Source organism: Schistocerca americana, chromosome 11 (genome assembly GCF_021461395.2).
Source record: "Schistocerca americana isolate TAMUIC-IGC-003095 chromosome 11, iqSchAmer2.1, whole genome shotgun sequence".
NCBI lineage: Eukaryota > Metazoa > Arthropoda > Insecta > Orthoptera > Acrididae > Schistocerca > Schistocerca americana.
Genome location: NC_060129.1, coordinates 198,988,423 through 199,012,469, shown reverse-complemented (window position 1 = coordinate 199,012,469; position 24,047 = coordinate 198,988,423). Strand labels below are relative to the sequence as shown.

General features: G+C 36.9%; 1 protein-coding gene and 1 long non-coding RNA gene across 3 annotated transcripts in view; one reads left to right on the top strand and one right to left on the bottom strand.

Annotated features, from left to right (window-relative positions):
• Positions 1-11,071: 11,071 nt before the first annotated feature.
• LOC124554045 lies at positions 11,072-13,246 on the bottom strand. Its single transcript, XR_006968217.1, has 2 exons — positions 12,995-13,246; positions 11,072-12,836 (listed from the first exon to the last, which is right to left on the bottom strand). It is a non-coding gene; the product is annotated as an uncharacterized LOC124554045 (long non-coding RNA).
• A 328-nt stretch (positions 13,247-13,574) lies between these two features.
• LOC124553838 (probable ATP-dependent RNA helicase DDX60) overlaps positions 13,575-24,047 on the top strand; it is a 107,195-nt gene continuing 96,722 nt past the window's right edge. For both annotated transcript variants that reach the window (XM_047127827.1, XM_047127826.1), the window contains exons 1-2: positions 13,575-13,639; positions 21,843-22,030. The gene's annotated coding sequence lies outside the window, so the exon portion shown is untranslated. The remainder of the gene's footprint in view (positions 13,640-21,842; positions 22,031-24,047) is intronic.

Below are 24,047 nucleotides of genomic sequence, written 5' to 3'. Positions count from 1 at the left end.
CAAGCTGTGGGGTCAATCGAGAAAAAACTATTATTAAGAGGATAAGCAGCAGTTAAAGAAGTACAATTAAGAAATCTTTATCACACTGTTAATTAATGAAGAATATTAAAAGAAAATTTTCACCCATGTTTCAGGACTGTAATTACTGAGTAATTGCCCAGGAAGCTTTCACTACTGACTATTATTTTTTTTTTTTTAAATGTTGCTGCACCTTACGATTGTAAATGCTTCAACACACACAAAAAAAAAAGACATCAATATTAAGTACCAAAACTAGGAAAGGTGGATAAAAACGGTGAAATAAAAACAAAACTTACTTTTTATTTCTCAAGCACACAATAAAAATTTTCTTGTAACTATCGTACAGTTTTAAGCCTTTTACTAATTTGGTTTGTAACAACGTTAAGTCTTTCATTACCGATGGTGTGTTTCCAATCTCTCACATACTTGTAAATAAAGAGAAGTACACATTTTCTTAAAATACGCTGTTCACAAAAATGGACTATGCAAAATGTTATTTCCTCTGGACACTTAAATAATATACATTCTCCAGTTTTTCCTAATGTCCACATTAATCTAAAAATGCATACAACTATGAACATTTGCTATAAAGGACATTAAGCTTACACTAGCATACACTTGAAACTTGGAAATAAATGATGTTCTGTGGGAAACATCTGACTCTACCCGTTTGCTTTGACCCATGATATCACAAATATGGCGGCAACGACCATCCACTACTACTCCAATATGGCGCCATCATCACGTAAACGTGACAACAAACATGAAAATACATCGAAAAACCAACACACACATCTTCCACAAAAAACCTAACCAAACTAACAGGACAAGTGTGGGAAAATGGGGGTTTTTGGGTGGGGACAAACTAAATACAAACAAATTTAGACACACACCACCTTACCAAACCACACATGACGACGAAAAAAACTGACAACACAAATCTCCCCAAATATCCTCTAGAATCGGACACTTCCCTTGACCTATATAGCTAAACAGCAGCTCCCGATATCATAACACCCACAGCCACAACCACACATTGGAATCGAACACTTCCCTTGACCTATATAGGTCAACAGCAACTCCCAATAGCAGAACACCCACAGCCACAACCACCCTTTGAAATCAAACACTTCCCTTCACCTATATAGGTCAACAGCAGCTCCCGATACCAAACCACCCACAACAATGACCACACCTTTGAATCGAACAGTTCCCTTTGCCAACATACGTCAACAGTGGCTCCCGATAGCAGAACACCCACAGCTACAACCACCATTGGAATCGAACAGTTTCCTTCACCTACATAGGTCAACAGCGACTCCCAATACCAAAACACCCACAGATGACCACACATTGGAATCAAAAACTTCCCTTCAACTACATACCTACAAACCAACACACAATACCAAATCACCAATACCACAAACCACACAACTCAGAACCACCCCACCAGCCACTACAACACACAACAAATACACTAAAAAAAGAGAAGTAAAAACTTGCCAAAACAAAATTCCGGCACCGCAACATAGCAACCACTCTCTCTCTCTCTCTCTCTCTCTCTCTCTCTCTCTCTCACACACACACACACACACACACACACACACACACACACACACACACACTCTCTCTCTTCACACACAAATACAAAACAAAAAAATACACAACCAAAAGAAAGACCCAACCCCCCCCCCCCCCCCTACAACAAAAAAATCTCAATGACACATTACAACTCAACAAAAACTGCAACAAAATAGATCCTCCACAACTAAATCACAAACCAACACCGCCCCCTCCTCCACAAACACTACCAACAACTAAACATGCCCCCCCCCCCCCCCCGAGCCGCAGCCACCCACCCACACAAACCACCCTCACCAACCACCTTCGGCCTGCACATCTTACTGATAGCCCTTAAAAAAAAAAATAATAATAATAATAAAAAAAGGCAATAGCCCTCAGGTACGCTCTTCCGCCAACAGTACTCATCTAAATGAGACTGAAGGTTAGAAGAGCACCTCTTCCCCCTCCCAAGAACTGACTTAACGGCCCCCAACATCCCCTCTATGATATTTGTACAAGCCCCCTGTTTCATAATTTTGAAACTCCAAACTATGGTTCACTATTAAATGATTGTACCCCCTCTCACCCAACCCCCTATAAGAAGAAAAAGCATCAGAAACTACAGTAGAACCCAGTTCTACAAACTCCTCAATTAACCCCACTAATTCCCTTTTAGTCTACCCCTCCACAACCCTAAACACACATCCCGAAACCCCCCCCCCCCCCCCGATACAACAGTCCCTCACATCCAGACACCAACCACAGACTTACCCCTCCCATACTTCCTTTTCCCAAACTGGGACTCATCCACCTCCCTACAACCCCAGGCCCACCCAACTTACCCGTGTACTTAATAAACTCCGAACACACTTCACGACGAAACGAAAACCACTCAAGCACACTCCTCTCACTCAAACCAGTCTCATGTGCACAAAAACTGTGGTTTATACATGCCCGACCTAGACTTCTCGAACCAGGAACTGCAACATATGGAGCGCCACAGGTTATCCCTATGGCACTGTCACATATAACCGTCCCTGGTCCGAGACGCTGGAACTTTTGCCAATTTCATGTCATGAACACAAACAGCACAACCTCTGCCAACAAGTCAAACAGCTGCAGAAATTTAATCAACACCATCGGACTCATCCCCATTTCAGCATGCAAATGCACACTGTTAACTTTATCAGTCATATCCATACCTAACAAGAGTAACAACAAACTAATTTACTCAAATTAACACACGACCTACAGTGAACAGCACTACAATAAGTTTCACACAATAAACACTAAATCGTTAACTCACTGAAAACAATTCACCTCCACACATAGCCAAAACCAGAACCACCCAGAACAAGCAGTAACACCAAACTGAACCCAATACGCCACACGACACGAAACCCCTAAACACACCACCAGAGGGCACCACGAACAGCAACTCAATGACACCTACAAACACGTCACACTCACAAACCGAGCTCTGCGCTGTCATGACGTCACACACCACAACAATCTTACGTCACGGGCCAAAGCCGATGGGTGGGATCGGACGCTTTGGTTGACCTGGTGAGAACAGAGTTGTTTTCAGGTGTTAAACCCATGTTTCGTGGAATGCAATCAGCTACATATGCTAGTGCTTATCTATCATTTATTACATCAGCCCCTTCACCACCACAACCAGCAGCTTCATTATCAGCAAGGGCACTATATAAAACACTTCGATCAATAATGGAATGGTCTATTGTGAAGCCAAGAAAGCTGTCATCACCTGCTACCAAATACTGCTTAATGGCATGCATCTATTATCCTCACAATTACCTAGTGAATTTATAGGTATGGACATGGTTATTGAGTACAATTGTTTTCATTGCTGCTTTGAACTGAAAGCAAGTTGAGTTTGTGTTTTGTATTTTGTTGAATGAGGCAGCTTGTGTGACATTCTTGAGTGGGTCTTGATTGAAAGCCCTCATGCCTAAAAAATTAAAGCCAATTTTTTTAAATCTATTCCAAACGAACCATGAGTGATATTATTATAGTCTGACACCCACTTATGCAACTGAACATTTTTGTCTTATCTCTTCCTGTTTCTTGCTGCAACACTTTCCAATTTTCCATATCCTTTAACAGACTGTACCACATTTCAATATGTGGAGAGTCTGCAGAGAGAGCACTCTTATAAGATTTGACATCTTGTGGATAATAATGGGAACTGTTCAGTGAATCAAATAAACATTTCATGTTTTCAACAAATTTTGCAGTATATATTGCCTCAGCAGGTAAATATTAAATGCAACATAAGTTTCAATAACTGCAGCAACTATATGACTAAGCTGGGCTGCAGCTACCTTGACTTTCATTTTACTAAAAGAACACTTAAATTCTAAAATGATTCCTCTGTAATTTTGGCACTCTCTTAAACATCTCCTGCTGAGCCAGAAGAAAAGCCCTCTGAATAAATTCAAAACTGGCCTCTTTTTTTTTTTTTTTTTTTTTTTTTTTTTTTAACCCAAACTGTATTTTATTTCTTAGCAGAGCATTTCATGTATTCTGTAATAGATGTGGGACATAATAAAATACTGCAATAGGTTCATCAATGACTAAAAAATGAAATGGACTGGACTCAGTAGATTTCTCACAGCAGAATTTCTTCATTGCTCTCTGGTTGGCTGCATCCTGGTGACAAACTGTACAAACTACCTTTAGCCCTATTTCTTGCAACTGCATGACGACATAGGTAATAAGACTTTTTAAAGTGATATTTGAAACTCGAGTTCTGAGTAAAGTAATAAGCAACATTTAATACCAGTTCCTTGTTGTTCAGTCCTTGAGTATTTAGAAAACCAATTTTTAGGTCTGTATTCTGTCCTTCCACATTTCTTGGATGATGCTTATTTTTGGACGTTTTAGCTACTTTGTCTAGTTTTTTACCCCTATCAAGCCTTTTTAGTTTTCCTTGCTTCTTATTATCTTGCAAACATCTGTGAACATTCTACTGAGTGTTTGAGACCCCAATCTATTTAGATGCAGGCTATCCTTTCCTAAGCAGTTATCATTCAGAAATTTATTTGGATCAATGAACACTGCCCCAAGCACGTCACATTGTTCTTTTATGGCATAGTTTATTTTGCAGATATATTGATCCCTTACAGATCTTTGTTTTATTATTCCTCTGATGAGAAGAACACTATCAACAAAAATGTAAAACAGCATGTTTATGGAAGTAGTGTATTATTTTTAACCAACAGTCATGGCAAAAACGTGACAAAACTTTTCAAAGAACACAGGAAATGCTACAACAAAAAATATTACTGGTGTCAATCTGCATGACAAATTGCTAAGAAAAAATGACTTTGTGATGTGTATTGCGGGTTCAAACGATCGTGCAAAAAATGAAGCACATAACTGCCTAACGGAGATAAATAAATTCCTAGAACGAAATGAACAACGTAATACTATTGTCTCAACATTACCACACAGATATGACTTGATATATCACTCATATGTCAACAAAGAAATACAAAAAACTAACATGAAAATAAAACAAATGCGTTCTTTGTTCGCAAAATGCAGAGTCCTTGATGTAGGCAAATTGGACAGATGTCAGCATACCAGGCACGGGATGCGTCTGAATTATGAAGGAAAGAACAGAGGGTGGTAAAAAGGGAGACAGGAAAAGTTTCAGGGGATACAGACAGTATCCAAGTGTGTCACAATGGAAGCATGGTAGATGAAGGGGAAATAGTTGCCAACATCTTCAACAATCATTTTCTGGCAGCAGCAGAACAGATATGTAAAACAGTAATCGAAATTGTTGAAAGCAGAGAGAAAATGAACCTAACAATTTCTGGTATGGGACCAATCTCACTAGCAGCAGAAACAACAACTGTCCCCCCGTGTTTGTCAGCAGCAGATTCAAAAGTTCCATCTGCTGTTGATATTTCATCAGTGGCTCAGTACCTTTCATCAGTATTGGCCCATCCTCAGTCTTCAACAGTGAAAGACTTTTCAGCAGCTTCACCATCATCAGTAGTAACAGAAGCAAACAGAAGAAGCACAAGAACCAGGAAACATACATCTCTGCAGGATTTTTGGTACCCGACATCAGTTCCAAGACTAACATAAGGCAGATAGCTTCAGGTAGACCAGCTATAATCTCTAATTGCGGTTCACAACAAAGAAGTGCCATTGAATCAAAGAGCTTAGTAAATGACAAACTTTGCTTATTTCATCAAAATATAATGGGTCTAAGATACAAACTGGACCAATGGTCTGTTTGCATTATAGTGATGCAATAAACAGTGCCCATATTTTATGTTTTACTGAACATCATATGAAGAAAAGGATTGAAATACTGCAACTAGACAAGTACACCTTAGCAACTTTTTATATTAGAAGTAAAATGGACAAAGGAGGAGTGATAAGATATGTTAGAAATAATATAGTGTACAAATCTATAGATGTAGAAAAATAGTGTGTTGACCAGCATTTTGAGGCTTGTTGCATTGAAGTCCTTGTCAATACACTGCCTACTTATGTTATTGCTAACCACAGAGCTCCCTTAGATAAAGGTCAGTGTATTCCTCAAGCAAGTAGAATCACTTTTAACTTACTTGTATTCAAAAATCAAAGAAATAATACTGCTTGGTGATTTTACATTTTCTTACCTGTAACAATGATAGAATGAAATGAATTCTTTCAATCTGAGGGCAGTTGTTGACTTTTCCACTAGGGTAACAGCCTCCTCATCTGAATGATTCTTTACTGCAAAAAGCAGTAGCTACAAATTGCACAAACAAGAAACATTTAAACTGAAGGTAGGTGGTACTGTAGATTTTCGCACAAATTCTGTAATGAAGATCTTTCACCAAAATGTTCAGTCCCTAAGCAATAAAGTAGCAGATCTAAATATTTTATTAATGCACGAACTAGAGGATATTTCCGTAATGTGTCTTTCAGAACACTGGCTTGACGAGAACTTAATTAAATCGGTCTGCCTACACAATTTCACTCTGGCTGAGTACTATTGTAGACCTAGTGGTCACTATGGAGGTGTAGCCATATATGTAAAAGATAATATAGAGGTTACTAAAATAGATGATGTCACCTCCCTAAGTTGTGAAAAAGACTTTGAGATGACAGTGATAAAAATTCCAAAATTAGGTTTGAGAATAGCTACAGAGTACTGCTCTTCAACGGGAAAGTCTGAGGTACTTTTAGAAAAAATGGAAATTTTCTTAAATATTCTGCATAAAACAAGGTGTGATGTAGTATGTGGTGACTTTAACATAGATTTTTTTAGTAAATGTAAACAGAAAACGGCCCTTGGCAATCTCATTAAAACACATAACCTTACAGCCACAGTTAAAGTTGCAACGAGAATAACACCAACCAGTCAGACAGGTTTAGATCAAATCCTGATTGATAAAGAGAAATTGGAGTGGTCAGTAAATGTGCTTAACACAGGATACAGTGACCACAAAGCTCAAATACTTACCACCACAAAGGAAGGAAGACCAGTTAAGAATAACTTACTAAAAGTCAAGAGAAGGATCCACAGGCAGAAAAGCACTGACCACTTTAACTCACTATTGCATACTGAAGACTGGTCTGATGTCTATGAAAAGCGAAATCTGAATTCGAAATTCAATATTTTTCTAGAAAAAATGGTAAAGCATTTTGATACAGCCTTCCCTCAAAAAATGGTAAATATAAGAGAGAAGACAACAGGAAAGGGTTGGATTACTAAGTGAATCAGAACTTCTTGCCAGAAAAAAAGGGAGCTCCACAGAACCTACAAAGAAAATAATGCCACTGAGGAAATGCATACTCACTACAAAACACACACTAAAATCTTACAAAAGGTCATTAAACAGGCAAAAAGGATGTACAATGATTACTACATCAATAATTCTACAAATAAAGTGAAAGCTATGTGGGACATCACTAAAAAAGGAACTGGCAAAAATAAGATAACTGAGGAGAACATTGTCTTGATACACAACAATAAAAAGATTTTACAGCCTAGAGAAACAGCAAACATATTCAACAAATACTTCACTGGGATAGCTGAAAATTTAATAACAACTAATTTTAGTTCAACTCAGCATCAAGTGGTAAACAAGTGCAACAGTAATAAATTTTCAATGTTTGTGGACCAAGTAAACAGGGAGGAGACATTGAAGGCTGTCAGAGAACTAAAGACAACATACTCAATAGGAATTGATGGTACACCGAACAGAATCCTAAAACTCTGTATCCAAAATATAATTGACTCCCTTACTTATGCAACTGTTCCCTAAAGTCAGGCATCTTCCCAGATCAACTAAAAACATCAAAAGTCATCCCTATTTTCAAAGCTGGTGACAAAGATGAAGTAATAAACTATCATCCCATTACATTAACATCCTGTTTCTCAAAAGTAATTTTTTCTATTATGTGTAGTAAGTTGTTAAAGTTTATAAACAAAAATAGTGTGCTATCTAATACTCAACATGTCTTTAGAAGTAAGAAATCAACGGAGACAGCAGTCTATGAATGCCTATCTACTGTATTAAAAACAACAGATGAAAAACAACAAACAACAGTTATATTTTTGGACCTAACCAAAGCCTTTGATATGGTAAACCACAAAACCCTATTGAAGAAGCTAGAGCACTATGGAATTAGGGGGGGTTGGCAAATGATTGGATTCGTTCATTTCTCAGCGACCGTAAATAAAAAGTATCCAACAAATGGGACCCCTACTTTTCTTGTTATATATCAATGATTTGGATATACATATTGATTCCCAAAAAGTAATACTGTTTGCTGCTGACACAACAATACTGGTAAAAAGCAGCAAAAAATGAAGATATACAAGAAGAAGTAAACACAGTTACAAAACATCTAAGTAATTGGACAGCAGAAAATCAGTTGATAATAAACTACAACAAAACAGTAGCCTTAAATTTCCATAACCACCAAAACACCACATTGATATATCCAGAAATAAAAATCAATCAACACCCTACTGCAAATGATGAGGCTACAAAATTTCTCAGCATCTGGATACAAAGAGACTTAAAATGGGACAAACACATAGAACAAATTAATGCCAAGCTGAGCACGGGCTGTTATCTTCTTAGGGTTCTCAAACAATGCATAAATGAACAGGCACTATTGTGTGCCTATTATGCGTACTTCAATGCCCATCCCAAGTGTGGACTCATATTCTGGGAAAATTCCCCAGCAGCTCAAGGGACTTTCAGAATACAAAAAAGAGCCATTAGGACTATGACAGGGTGTGGTGCTTGACAGTCCTGCAAACCAATATTTAAAGCACTGAATATACTACCTCTACCGTGTATGTTTATTGTTGACACACCAATGTACGTAAAAAAGTATATGATTGGAAATGATGATAATACTTTAAAAAACAAAGATATACATGATTATAATACTCGAATAAAATCTAACTTGCATGTACCCCCAGCCAGTACCAGTTTGTATCAGAAAGGTACATGCTATCTGGGTATTAAACTCTATAAGACTATCAAATAGTATAAAATACTCACAAAATATTAGTGCTTTTGAAAGATCTGTCAGAGAATATCTACAGTACCACAGTTTCTACTCAGTAAAGGAATACTTGGGCCAGATTAACTGTTCAGAACTAAAGCTACTGTAATTTGTAACATTGTATCATTGTAAGAACTACAACTATTGAAATTGGTAGCATGTTGAAAAATTATTATTTAAATATAAGTCCAATATCATCCTGTACACTGTACTACATATGACCAAAGGACTCAATAAATAAATAAACTGTACAAGTCTGATTGAAAATATTTTTGTAGATAATAATAGAGTCGAAAATATATTTGTAACAAAAATCTTAAATGGTCTCTCTGAGCATGATGGGGAGCTGTTGGAAATACACAATGTAAACCCTGCTAATAAGAGCAGTTCTATCAGTAGACCATACAGGTTAATCAACAGTGAGAATCTAGAAACTTTCAGTAGGCATTTGGAGCAGTTAAATTAGGAGGCAGTATATCAGGCTAAAAATGTAAATGATAAATTCAACCTTTTCCTAAATGAATTTGTTGCCCTTTTTGAAGCTGTATTTTATAAGGAAATTTCAAAAAGCACAAACCGGAATGATTGTAGGAGACAGTGGCTCACTAAGACAATAAAAACTTCATGTAGAAAAAATAGAATGCTTTATGTTTCTTTCAGAAATTCTGATAAACCTCAGAATAGAGAACACTACAGATTGTACTGTAACATCATAAAGAATGTTATTAAAAAATCAAGAGTATGTTTATCAAATCTCAAATTGACAGATCAAATAATGAAATAAAAACAATCTAGAGGGTTGTAAAAAGGGAGACAGGAAAAGTTTCAGGGGATACAGACAGTATCCAAGTGAGTCACAATGGAAGCATGGTAGATGAAGCGGAAATAGTTGCCAACATCTTCAACAATCATTTTCTGACAGCAGCGGATCAAATTGGATGTAAAGGGTCTATGGATGAAGCCATGAACCTTCTAAAAAAAGCAGTGTAGATAAAAATTAGCCTGATGTATGAAACCTACATCACAGCAGATGAGATTGAGAAGGTGATATGCCAAATGAAAAACAAAAATTCCACTGGTGTGGACAATATATCTATCAAAGTACTGAAACATTGCCACAAATATATTCTTAAAGTTCTGTGTCACACATTTAATGACTCTCTAAATCAAGGTATACTGTCCTTAATAGACTAAAATTTGTAGTTGTTAAACCACTCTTCAAAAAGGGTAATACAGCAGAGGCTTCTAACTACTGCCCAATTTCATTGTTAACAGGTCTTTCAATAATCCTTGAGAAACTTATGTACAATAGAATCATGGCTCACCTTAATAAATGTAACATCGTTAATAAAAATCAGTTTGGATTCCAAAAGGGTGTTTCAACTGAACTAGCCATTTTCTCATTTGTCAACCAACTCCTTGAATCAATAAACAAGAAAGTGTCACCAGTTGGAATCTTTTGTGATCTGTTAAAAGCATTTGACTGTGTAGATCACAAGATTCCTACTAAGAAAGACTGAGCATTATGGCTTAAAAGATACAGTAGGGAAGTGGCTTGAGTCGTATCTAGATGACAGAAATCAGAAGGTAGTATTAAACAATTGTGCAAAGGTGCCTGCCAGCTCTGATTGAGGTACATTAAAATGTGGAGTGCCGCATGGCTCAGTGCTTGGTCCCTTACTTTTCTTAATCTTTGTAAATGGCCTCCCATGGTGTGTGACCCAAGAAGCACACTTCACCCTATTTGTAGATGACACAGCCATTATGACTGACAAGGTACCCAACTGCAGTCTAGAGAACACTGCAACCACTATATTCCAAGAAGTTCTACATTGGTTCACTGCAAATGGTCTGTCCCTTTATGTTAGTAAGACTCATTTCATTCAGTTAAAAAAAAAAAAAAATGTTGAAATAAAATGTGGAGACAAAGAAATAGTGAAAGTTGTATCTTCCAAATTTCTGCATTTACATGTTGATAACAAACTAAATTGGTCTGTCCACAGCACTGACCTATGTAAAAGACTGAATTCAGCAGCATTTGCCATTCGCTCAATTGCATCTGTTTGTGACATGGAAACAATCAAAACTGCATGTGCTGGTTATTTCCATTCACTTATGACATATGGGATCATAATCTGGGAAACTCAACCACAAGCAAATAAATTCTTTGTTGCACATAAGAGTGTTATCAGGATTGTGAGTAGAGTGCATCCTAGATCATCTTGCAGAAGTTTATTCAGACAGCTGGGGATCCTCACCACGCCTTGTCAATACATCTTGTCACTAATGTGCTTCGTGAACAAAAATTGTGCAATTTACAAAATGAATAGTGCCTACCATGATCACAATACAAGAAGAAAACAATCTTCACAATGATTTAAAAAATCTCAGCATGGCACAGAAAGGAGCTCATTATAAAAGTATAAAAGTGTTCAATAAACTTCCTATCCATATCAAATCAGTCATTGGGGATCTTATTAACTTCAAAACAGAGCTAAAACTTTATCTTTTGGATAATTCTTTCTATTACAGGAATTCTTTGATAATGTGTAATACTTCTTGAATTTGTGTTTAATTTCATGCATTTCTAATAGAACTGATTATATAGATTAGCATATCACTTGTTGGCAGAATATTTTTTACATGAATTACTTTAAATTTGTTCATGTAATCATCTATGTCATTCCTGTACTATTATTTATGCAATCATCTGTCATTTCTGTACTATTATCTGTGTTGTTATCTGAATTTTTGTGTGTAATGATTTGACATGTGGATATCCTTTTTCATGTATCTGCTTATCTATGTTAAATTGGTTGCCTCATAATCATCTACATGTGGCTATTACTGTAATAACCTGACACGTTCTACATCCTTGCGATACATTCATGTCAAGGATCCACGGAACTCGAAAATAAATAGGCTAAATAAAAAAATATGAAACTCGTGCACCTAAAATCCCACTTTCCTCATTACAAATTGTGTCAGATAAGAATGTGTACTCACCATCTGCAGATACATTTTGAGGCGAGAAATAATTTAAGAGGGGCATCACTCAATGAATTACTCTGCTCAGCACAACTAGTGCTAGTTAATTCACTAACACCAGTTTCACTTCTGGTGTTGGCACCTATATAATAAAATATTCCACGGCACCACTAGTGCTTGGTAGGCCTAATTCACTATTAACTCCTGTGTCACCTGATCCACTTCTAGTACTAACAGCTGCATGAGAACTACTTGCCACAGGACAACTAAAGCTTTGTAGTTCATTACCACCAGTTTCACTTCGGGTATTAGCAGCTGTATAATGAATACTTACCATAATGCCACCAGTGCTTGGTAGGCCTAATTCACTATTAACAACAGTTTTATCTGATTCACTTCTGATACAAGTGTGTCACAAGGAACACCTACCACATGTTTTGGAAACACAACCCTGTTTAAACTGCCTAATTTTATTCATAAAATCTTCTTCGAAAAAATGATCTTCACAAATAAAATAAGTAGCACAGTTCACATCAGGTGACTGTTTACAAACAGTTTTCCACTTCAGAAGCAACTATTGCGGTTGTTTTGGAAACCTGTAGAAATGCTTGTTGATAAGTTCCTCCGTTGAAACCACGTAATATCCAGATGAATAACCAGGGAATTTACAAGAGTATTTCAATGTCAGTTTGTTGTGTTGGAATATTCTGAAAAAACATAAAATTCTTCCTTAAATAAAACTACTACTGACTTATAAATGTTATTTAAATAAACAAACGGGGACCACACAGCTTAATTCACGATAGATGAGAATACCTTTCATTTAGCGGCTATGACGTTATTTACTGAAAATTAAATGTCTTACCTTAGGATTAATTGTGGACATTTTTTCAGCAGGAAATCTCCTCTCTTTCACGGTGAACATTATGAAATTTAAAATAAGAAACTGTTGTCATGAAGATCAGTAATATGTAAACATAAAACAAAGACGACTGTTGACTTCAGTACAGACTACAGAGCAAGACGACAGATCAACAACCGCCATTGGACAGCTCTCATTGGTCATTTCCAGCTTTCTTTGACCCCCTAGCGCTTCCAGTGGTCTGTAAAGGAAGTACGTGCTTGCCTCTTCTCCCACATAGCTGTCACCTGTCACCTCCCTCTTAAAGTCTTATATAACCTTGCCTGTCACCGAGGGGGAGACCACGTGCGAAGTAACTGTACCAACTTAATATATGCGGGCCGTCTACAAAACTTGTTTTCTTATATTAATGGGCAATAATATTTGCTCAATATGACCCAACCATATACATATTATTTACTCAGTAATTACTGTTATCTGGTAATTGTAGAGGAAAGAACTCGCGGACATGCTGACTTCTCGAATACCAAAACACCTGTAGAGTGTAGACGTTGACATACTATTCGCCAGCCTGATTGGTACATCACCGAAATATTACGTTTACAGTAACTTACACGAGTCGGTGGACAGTAGCACAAAGCACAGTAGGTACGTAGTTTATTGTTATTTCAGCAGTAGTAAAAAAACAAAACAAAAAATCTGAATTTGTTCAGGTGCATTAAAGACATGGGAGAAGAAATTAGGTTCGTGGGTGTTGATTAAATGGGCGTCTTACGTAAGTTAAGAACAGGTGGCTGCATAACCAGGTTTGGCATAGGGTGTTTTACCAAATACGAATGCCGTGGTGAGTGTGTGTGTGTGTGTGTGTGTGTGTTTTAAAAAACAGTCAGCTGATGAATGCGTGCTATCAGGGAGGCTGTGATAAAGCACTTTGAAATTGTTTAGTAAACTTTAAACGAACCATCCAACACATCAGTACGTCATTCGCATATGCCGACACGCAAAAGGAAACAAAACACATTTTTTTTGATCTACTGTACTTGCTTGTGTACGAGTGCCTTTTTGCTGTACAGCTGAAATAAATTGCAAAAATAAATAAAGTGTGTGCGTAAACAACATAAATGTCATCGAGAAGTAGCGAAACAACTATTTTTGTAAACACAGTGGTTGTCGAATTTGTTACTCATTGTACGTTGCAAATTTGCATCCATTGACGCAGTGCGTTATAATTACAGCCAGCAGCAATTTTATGCTCATATTGTTAAATATATTACAAGAAATGCATAATACAATAATGCAGCAACTTTGTAGGCTAATTTGTACACTTCTTTTAAAAAAGACAAATGCCTGGCTCCTATCAGTAGAGTATTCGTCACATTTGCGCCGTTTGGTAATGAACATTTTAATTTTATATGCATCTGAAGTTTTCCTCCAAATGGCTGCAATGTACAGATACAAGTACATACAACCTCCAGCCCCAAGCTTTACTCCAGTCTGCAATAGAAGATGAAGCTTTGACAGTGCCAGCCACTCGTCCTGGTGAAATGTCAGAAAAGTCATCAAACAAATATTGGCTGAAGAACCCATGACAGAAGTGAGCAAGTAATATGTCAAAATTAAAAAAATCAGAAGCAGCGTGGTTCAAGTTCTAAACAATGAACTGCCACTAATAAAGCCGTATGTTTGATCACGATTTATGTCCTTTCAGTGAAAGGCGTGGAAGTAAGTGTCTGCAGCAAACTACCCATGACCTGTAGCTGTCTTTTTAGACAAGAGAACCCACCAGTATGCAGTGGAATCCTGCCTGTACCAAATATTTTGGCTAGATGTTTTTTATTTTGCTAACAAGAGAGCAGACCTCCGATTTCTCAACAATTATATAAATGTTATCTAATAAGACAAATGTTATGGCAGAGAGACAGGATCATCCATTTCTTTCTAAAAGAGCAGCCAGTCACATAAATCTGTAATCCTATTTTCTCTCTTCTTAGTCTTAACTTCTCTTATTAAGAATTCTGCTGATTATTTACTGTTTGAACATGCAGTCTTAAGATATGTGATACCAGTGTGTAAATAATAGTATTAATGTGATATTATGAGCAGCCAGACATGCATTCTTGTTACAGTTGGCTTGTTCTATCATAAATGAGTCGTGAAGAAGACTTATTTAACCAGCCTTCTCTGTTATCAGGTTTCTCAAAAATCCTAGAAATGCTTATGTATACCAGATTAGTTAACTATTTGGACAAACATAACATTCTCATACCCTCACAACATGTTTTCAGAAAGGGTAAATCTACAGAATCAGCAATTGCCAGTCTAACAGACTACACTTTACAGTCCTTAGATGAGAAAAAGGTTGTCTCTGTAATGTTTCTGGATCTTTCAAAGGCATTTGACACCATTGACCATGAAATGCTGATACAAAAATTAAGCAACTATGGCATTCAAGGGCAACCAGGTGAATGAATAAAATCAAACTTGTGCAACCGCAAGCAGTATGTATCATTAGGAAACTCATACCAGTCAGAAGCCAAACCCATCAAATATGGAGTGCCACAGGGTTTGGTAATGGGGCCATTGTTATTTAATGTGTTTGTTAATTATGTAGGTGTTGAGGAGGAAGAAAAGAAAATATTGTATGCTGATGACATGACAATACTAAATAGTGACCAAAATATGGAACAGCTTGAGAGAAGAGCATACATATCTGCAAATGTCACAGCTTAATGGCTGTTGGAAAATGAACTGGTTATAAATCTAAAAAAAGACTATGTATGCAGTGCTTAAAAACAAGGAAAAGGCTGTAGACATGGATTTAGAGGTTGATGGAACAAGGCTGGAAGAAGTAGAATCTGTTAGATTCTTAGGTATTCTTCTGGATAATGAACTGAAATGGGAAAAAAAAGAAATTAATAATGTCTGTAAGAAACTGAGCTCTGTCATATTCTTAATGATGCAGCTACACACAGTATTAAGACAAGAACCTTCTGTGTACAGTGTATCATGGACTTTTCAAACCATACTTACAGTATGGAGTGACTGTGTGGGGATACTCAAACAAACAAAAGACAAAACGAGTGTCCACATTACAATAAAAGCAATTAGGACCATTTTAAGAAGAAAAGCCTCTGAAACGTGCAGAAACTGTTTCAAGAATTTAGGTATCTTAACTTTTTGATCGTGTATGTATACGAAACAATAATGTACATCACAAAAGGTAGTGAGGACTGGATTACAAATGCTAGTGTGCACACCCACAATACAAGAAGGAAGAATGAAGTACGGAGCATACCCCACCGACTGGCAATGCTAGAAAAAGGACCCCAGTACTCTGGTATCAGACTATTAAGAAGTCTGCCCAAAAACCTGCAAGATAGTGTACTTCACAATGGCTTTCCACAGAAACTTAAAGACTATCTCATTGAAAAAGAGTTCTACAGTGTTGCAGGATGCTTATGCCATTCAATTTGTGTATATTGTTATTCATTATCAGTGATGTAAAAATGTAAGCTAAAGGTGTAGAAAAATAAGTGATAATGAATGTTAATACTTCGACATGTCCTATATTACACGTACATATACTGTACACAATGTAATCTTACAGGATCAAATAAAATTCAATTCAATTCAGGTACACACAGCTCTACTTTCCTTTTTCATCATATAAAACTCTATTGAATTGCTCCTCAGCATTTTAATAACACTCCGTTACCGATGTTAGCTTTCAAGAATAAAAGGGAAGCTGTGAAGGTTTAGCACCTTCTGACAGCACTAGAACATGCAGTGTTGGCATTTGTAGGGACTTGGAGTGTCGCCTTCCACTGCAGGTCTGGCTTGGAGAGATGGCTCTCTTCCCACTCCCAAACAATCTAACTGTTAGGCACTCTCTAAAAAGCTGTTGATGTGAAAGGTAGCAATCAGATAATGAAATACTGCTGCCTGTATAGTGCTTCTTTATTAGAGAGCAAAATGACATGATGAAGATTAATGGAGTTGCAATGAGCACAGACTCAAAATTTCATTGCAAACTTGGACAGTATAATTATCTTTTATTGTCCCATTCTCATCACCACAGAAGACATGAGTGTAAATTTTAGTTCTGGTATTACTGCATTAAAATGAGAATTGAAAAACATTAAATGATTCAAGATTTGTTCAAAGTAGTATTGTAGCCGTTATTTTGGTTTTCCTAGTCTTTTTAGATTAGATTAGATTAGATTAATACTAGTTCCATGGATCATGAATACGATATTTCATAATGATGTGGAACGAGTCAAATTTTCCAATACATGACATAATTAAGTTAATTTAACAACATACTTAAGTTAATATAACAACTTTTTCGTTTTTTTCGTTTTTTTATTTTTTTAATATATTTTTTTAAATTTATATCTAAAAATTCCTCTATGGAGTAGGAGGAGTTGTCATTCAGAAATTCTTTTAATTTCTTCTTAAATACTTGTTGGTTATCTGTCAGACTTTTGATACTATTTGGTAAGTGACCAAAGACTTTAGTGGCAGTATAATTCACACCTTTCTGTGCCAAAGTTAGATTTAATCTTGAATAGTGAAGATCATCCTTTCTCCTAGTATTGTAGTTATGCACACTGCTATTACTTTTGAATTGGGTTTGCTTGTTAATAACAAATTTCATAAGAGAGTATATATACTGAGAAGCTACTGTGAATATCCCTAGATCCTTAAACAAATGTCTGCAGGATGATCTTGGGTGGACTCCAGCTGTTATTCTGATTACACGCTTTTGTGCAATAAATACTTTATTCCTCAGTGATGAATTACCCCAAAATATGATGCCATATGAAAGCAACGAGTGAAAATAGGCGTAGTAAGGTAATTTACTAAGATGTTTATCACCAAAATTTGTCAATAAGCTAAGCACACTTCATACACTCGCAAAATAGAATTGACTGTAGAGGCATTTTTACGAATATTCCTATGTCAGTTTCCCAGTGACTACAAAGTTATGCAGACAGTGTCTTTGAACCGCTGAAATAATTCATCTGTTTAAATGTACAATGTATGTGTTACCTTGTTCTTAATGGAAACCTATTAAAGAGTAGTTTTGTAGGTCGTACCAAGAACTGATGATATACTGGTCCTTCAGTATTTTTGTGGAAGAATTTAGACACAAGCAATTTGTGAGAATTTTAAATGTTAGTTGAGGACAGAACACACAGACACTTATAGAGGTTCAACTCCTATAAGATGCCATTCCTGTCAAAGGTAGCAAGATTTAAGACAGAAATGCCTCAGTATTAATGGCAGATTAATGATAGTTTTATGCAACATACTTCATGTTTTATATTTCAAAACTAATTTAAGGTGATGGATGAAATGCATTTCTCAACATTCAGTGTTTTTATTAAATCCAGCTACTTGATCTCATTTAAATGTATCATATTGATTGAGGAAAATGACCCATTATGTCTTGTGATCTTGCTGAAATTTCAGAATTATTTATGTCTTTCTGTAATGGAAGGTGGACTGAAATGAATGTTTGTGACAGATTGAAATAGAAAATGTGGTTGAATTACTAATCACAATCTTTGTATTCCACACACGTTTCTTACGTATTAATCAATTTTGTGTTGTTCTCCAGAAGTATATAGATGCATGCTACACAGTAGGCCGTTAAAAAGCATGCATTGTAGAATAGTGCTGCAAAGTGATGTAGAAAGATCAAAATGCAGAATAAGGAAAAGGGACAGTGAGGAAGAGAGGTAGCAGAAAAGTGAAGGCACAGATACCAATGATATTCAGGATGGGTGCAAGAGCTAATACTAATAGGAAATTACGTCATATTTGAAAGCTGAAAAAAGGTAATGAATAACAGTTAAAATGGAAAGAGATGCTCAGTGTAGGACTAAAAGAAATGAAATGGAGAAACAGTTGTATGATATAAGGGAGTAGTAAATAAGAATAGATTGAAAATTGTAAAGATAAAAATGTAACCTGATAACAAATAATTCATAAAACTGCGTACTCACTAAGCTCATTATATATCATAAACATAACACAACAGTCTTACCGACCGCATGAAAATTCTTACTATAGTGCCGTAAAACTTTGGTCACATTGGACTTTGATTTACAAGAAGCAGGTCTCAGGTCCCTGTCTGACTATACAGATTTAAGTTTTCCATGTGCCTTAGGTCACTTAGGCAAACAGTGAAGGGTCCCTTTGAGAAAGACATAGCAAATTTCTTTTTGTATACTTGTTGTATCTGAGCTTGTGCTTAGTGTCTAATGAGCTTATGGGCAATGGACCATTCACAAGATCACAGCCAGTTTCCATCACTGTATGAGGTGTGCTCAAAAAGTATCGAACCTTTGTTTGATGGAAGTACATTTATTGATGAGGAGGCGCAGAGTGGGTTTGTCCATTATTACGATAGAATGTCCATGGTGAGCCTTACGAACTTTATATTTTGAACTAAATTTGTATATTTTTCTTTTAGTTGTCACGATATCTCTATTCTTCTTTTGTTGTTGTTCCTAAATAGAACAGTTTTAGTTTTCTCTTTATTGAGAATTAGCTTGTTGGTTCCAAACCACTGAGTCATACATACAAGTATCATCTTGCTTCTTTTTGTGGTGGTGTGTGAAATTATGGTTATGCTAGTGGTCTCGTCCTCAAAAAGAATCATCTTATTTTCAGTATTAAGACAAATCATTTATATAGATCAAAAACAAAATGAGTCCTAATATATTACCTTATGATACATTATGACTTGGTGATGCTGAGTAACTGTTTAAGGGGACCAAACAGCAAAGGTCTTCAGTCTCCTATTTGTCCCCCAGGACAGAAACAGTATACCAAACTTGTCTATGTATAGATAAATTCTGTGTGTGTAATGTCACCATTTGGCTCAGTTTATTTTATTCTAATTAGGATGTAATAATTGCTTTACTGACCATGTGTGGCAATCAGATCCATAAATTACGGGAGAGAGTTGTGTGCCGTAGATGCTCAGCTATATGATGGGTGATCACTGTCTTTCTTCTGTGAGAGTTTGCAATCTGCCACATGAATTAGCTTAAATGATAGGAAACAGATGTTAACAGCAAATGATCATAGAGGAAAACTAGTAATTTTAATGTTAACAGCCTTTGAGGTGACAATCGCACAGGATACTGCTTCAACATGGAGCATTTAAATATGCAGGAATGTCTGGTAGTAACATGCCTGTATTCACACACATGTAATTGCTTTAAAAAGCACAGCACTTTTCATCGTAATTAACACAATAAACTTTTAATGAGTAACCTGGTAAGCAATGAAGATACTTATCACTTTGGTGGTAAAATATTGAACACTAATATTATAAAAGTATTTCAGACAAGGTATGAAAAAGTTTGTCACTTAGCAATATTTAATCAGAAATTATATAATGAGTCTCAATTACTTTAATTAACACAGGCTCAGATTTCTTCACGCGCCACTGGTTTCTATTGGCAAAGTACACAAACCACCTCCGTTTTCTGAAGAAAATAAGTAAATAAGTTGAAGTTTTACTTTATCTTGCATTGCCTTTTTGTTAACAGTAATAGCGACACATGGCATCTGTTACAAAATTTGGCCAGTTTATAATTTATGTATGAAATGTCAGTGTAAGTCGGTGAATGACTTCGTATTCAGATAAAAATAAACACTTATCACTGTAAAAAAATCTTTCTTTAAATGATTGAAACAGTAAGGATGTTGCATCATAATTACATAAATAAATACTTGTTTTGTAAAACTTGCATTTCCAGTTATGTCATGGCTTTGACACATTTTGCTAGTATGACTTCCCTACACAGAGTTCACTTTATATTGTAGCACAGTCAAATTAAGACTGTTAGATGTTGTAGCACAGACCAAGCAAAATTGTTGTATCATGTGATGACTAGCTATGCCCAATCCTCTTTAACAAATGCTACTGAAATGTGAAGTGACAGCTTACGGTTTGTGGCTCTGAATGCTGCAGGATGTTCAGTCGTACGCATAGCGAGCAGTATGTCTCTTGTAACTTGCGGAGCCCCACGATCCACAGTGCAACTGCCTTTTGTACCCCACAGTAAATCAGCGTAAACCTCTTCTTCTGTAACACATAATAAAGCTGCATTTTTTAAAATAAAATAGTAGCATTGTTCAGCAGTCGTCTGAGGCTAATTTTACCAGTGCTCAATTTCCACCACGCAGACACCATACATATACTCTGTGCTCACACTACTACTGACTACTTAAACAATCTTTGTTCGAGAGCTATCTCTTCTCAAAAAGGGTGGGATACCACCACTCGTATTAATATGTGGGAATTCCGTTAACATTTATTACTTATTTGTAAAGCCATGACTGTTTATAATACACAATACGTAATTTTGCAGTTGTTTTAAGCCTCCAAGTTTTTAACAAAATAAGCAGCATATAATATTTTAATTATTTCTTAACATAAGTAAATGTGTAACTTAGATTGTTTGTCATTTTCGCCACGAGGTGGCAACACGTAATTGTGATTCGTAACACGCCTGTTTTTACAACCAGATTGCATTGTTGCAACATCCAAATGGCGTGATCATCTACATTAGGCATCTCTCATACATTATGACACTGTGCCACACCCAGAATGCATTAGGCACGTCTCATACGGTGTCTCATTTCCAGCAGACCAGTGCTTAAGCGGTGCAAACTGTTACTTTTCAAAGTTATGATGTATAAAGGTGAATAATTTACCTGATCAAAGTTTAGTAATTATGTTAATAAAGATATTGTTTAGTGTTGTAGTGATACCTGTATCATTCGTTACACGTACAAGTGTGAAAAAGTGTTCTTAATGTTTGTGTAGGTAGCGTGTATTTGAGGCAGAATGTGGGAACCGGCTCAGTATCACCTAACGGGTTGAGTGAAACTGTCTAAAAACCACAACCGGGCTGGCTGACGCACTGGCCCCGTGTCATTGATCCCCCAGGTGGATTGGATCTGGGGTCAGCATACTTCGCTGTCCTTGTTCTGGAAGCACTTGCAGCTACCGGGGTTGGTACACTGTGACTTATTTGTTGAAATTCTGATAAATATTTCTTATGTTTCAGTTGTTTCTATCACTTGTTTTCTGTGTTGCACATGTGATTTAATGATACTATGAGCTGTTCCTCTAATCCTGTAGTGAGCAAATTTCCTTATAAAACTGTTTATATAACTACTAACAAGAATCCTTATAAAACTGCTTATATAACTGCTAAAAAGAACTGTTTCCTAAAATTTGTAATGATAGATAAAATGTAAATAAAATGAAACCAGCTAAAATTTCCAGTAGTACACGAATTTACTACGACTGTATACTTGTAACTTCCTAGCAGATTAAAACTGTGCCAGTCCGAGACTTGAACTCGGGACCTTTGCCTTTCGCGGGCAAGTGCTCTACCGTTTGAGCTACCAAAGCACGACTCACGCCCCAGCCTCACAGCTTTACTTCTGCTAGTATATCGTCTCCTACCTTCCAAACTTTACAGAAGCTCTCCTGCGAACCTTGCTGCAGAACTAGCACTCCTTGAAGAAAGACAAAGGTCCCCGAGTTTGAGTCTCGGTCCGGCACACAGTTTTAATCTGCCAGGAAGTTTCATATCAGTGCACACTCTGCTGCAGAGTGAAAATCTCATTCTGGAAACATCCCCCAGGCTGTGGCTAGGCCATGTCTCCGCAATATTCTTTCTTCCGGGAGTGCTAGTTTTGCAAGGTTCGCAGAAGAGCTTCTGTGAAGTTTGGAAGGTAGGATATGATATACTGGCAGAAGTAAAGATGTGAGGATGGGGCGTGAGTCGTGCTTGGGTAGCTCAGATGGTAGAGCACTTGCCCACGAAAGGCAAAGGTCCCGAGTTCGAGTCTCAGTGTGGCACACTGTTTTAATCTGCCAGGAAGTTTCGTATCAGAGCACACTCCGCTGCAGAGTGAAAAATCTCATACTGTTTATTTGTGCTTGACATCAGTTAATAAATTTAGAAACTTTGTGTAAAGCTCTGCAAGCAAAGAAGAAATTACTGTGAAACTGACCATGAGATTAATAATGATGAGCAGTTAATTAATGAAACTGTACACACAATGAAGAAACATACCCATCAGAAATTTATTTCTGAAGCTCAGGAGATGGAAAGAATATTAGGGTCAGTTCTGCAGTTACATTTTGTATCAACTTTGCTGCTACTTTGATAAGGTTCACAAAACCAACACACAAAGCCTTTTTGTAGAAGGTAGCAATGGGCACTAGATCTGGAGGATAGTGTAAGTTCTAGAGGCCCGGAATACAGTTAAAATGTAAATAAGTTACACACAACTGCAACCAGTCACTTTTTTTCAATAATAATGCTTTATTACATGAACCGGTTTTCGAACCCTTTCAGGTTCATCTTCAGATGATTTCGGGAGGATCCGGGAAGTTACATAATTACTGGTAGTAGCATAATGCTGGGTGGTGGTTCTATGGCAGAAAGATGGGTCACACTTTAATGTATCGCCATGACTGTTCCTTATCTGTCGATATGGATGTAAATTTAGTTTTTACTTACTGCGACAGTATAGGCGTTTTTTTTTCGTATCTGTCTGCCTCCATTTTGATGTCCAGAACACTTTCACACGAACTATATTAGTTCACACTTTAACAGTGACACTTTACCAGCAAAGTGGGGTGGGGGTCACATGGGAGGTAACACGTGTGGATGTGGGACGTGGGACGTCCAGGATGTACCTTTGTGCCATCAGAGTTTTCTCAGTCACTACCAGTCGTGAGCTGAAGCTGTACTCGACGGGTCCCCAAACCGCGACACGGGGAGTAATGCTGTTGTGCCTCTCCGAAGCACTGTAAGAAATGGACCCCTCCCCAGGTCACAGTCATGTTTGCCAACAATGGTGGTTTGGGATAGTGTGGAACTATGATTCATCAGCAGTCCGTGCTTCCTGCTCACAGCATCACTCCAAATGTGACCATCTGTGTTGTAGTGTTAATTGCAGCCTACATGTGGAACAGTAGTTCTCTAGGCTGGGTGCTGTTAGTCTCCAA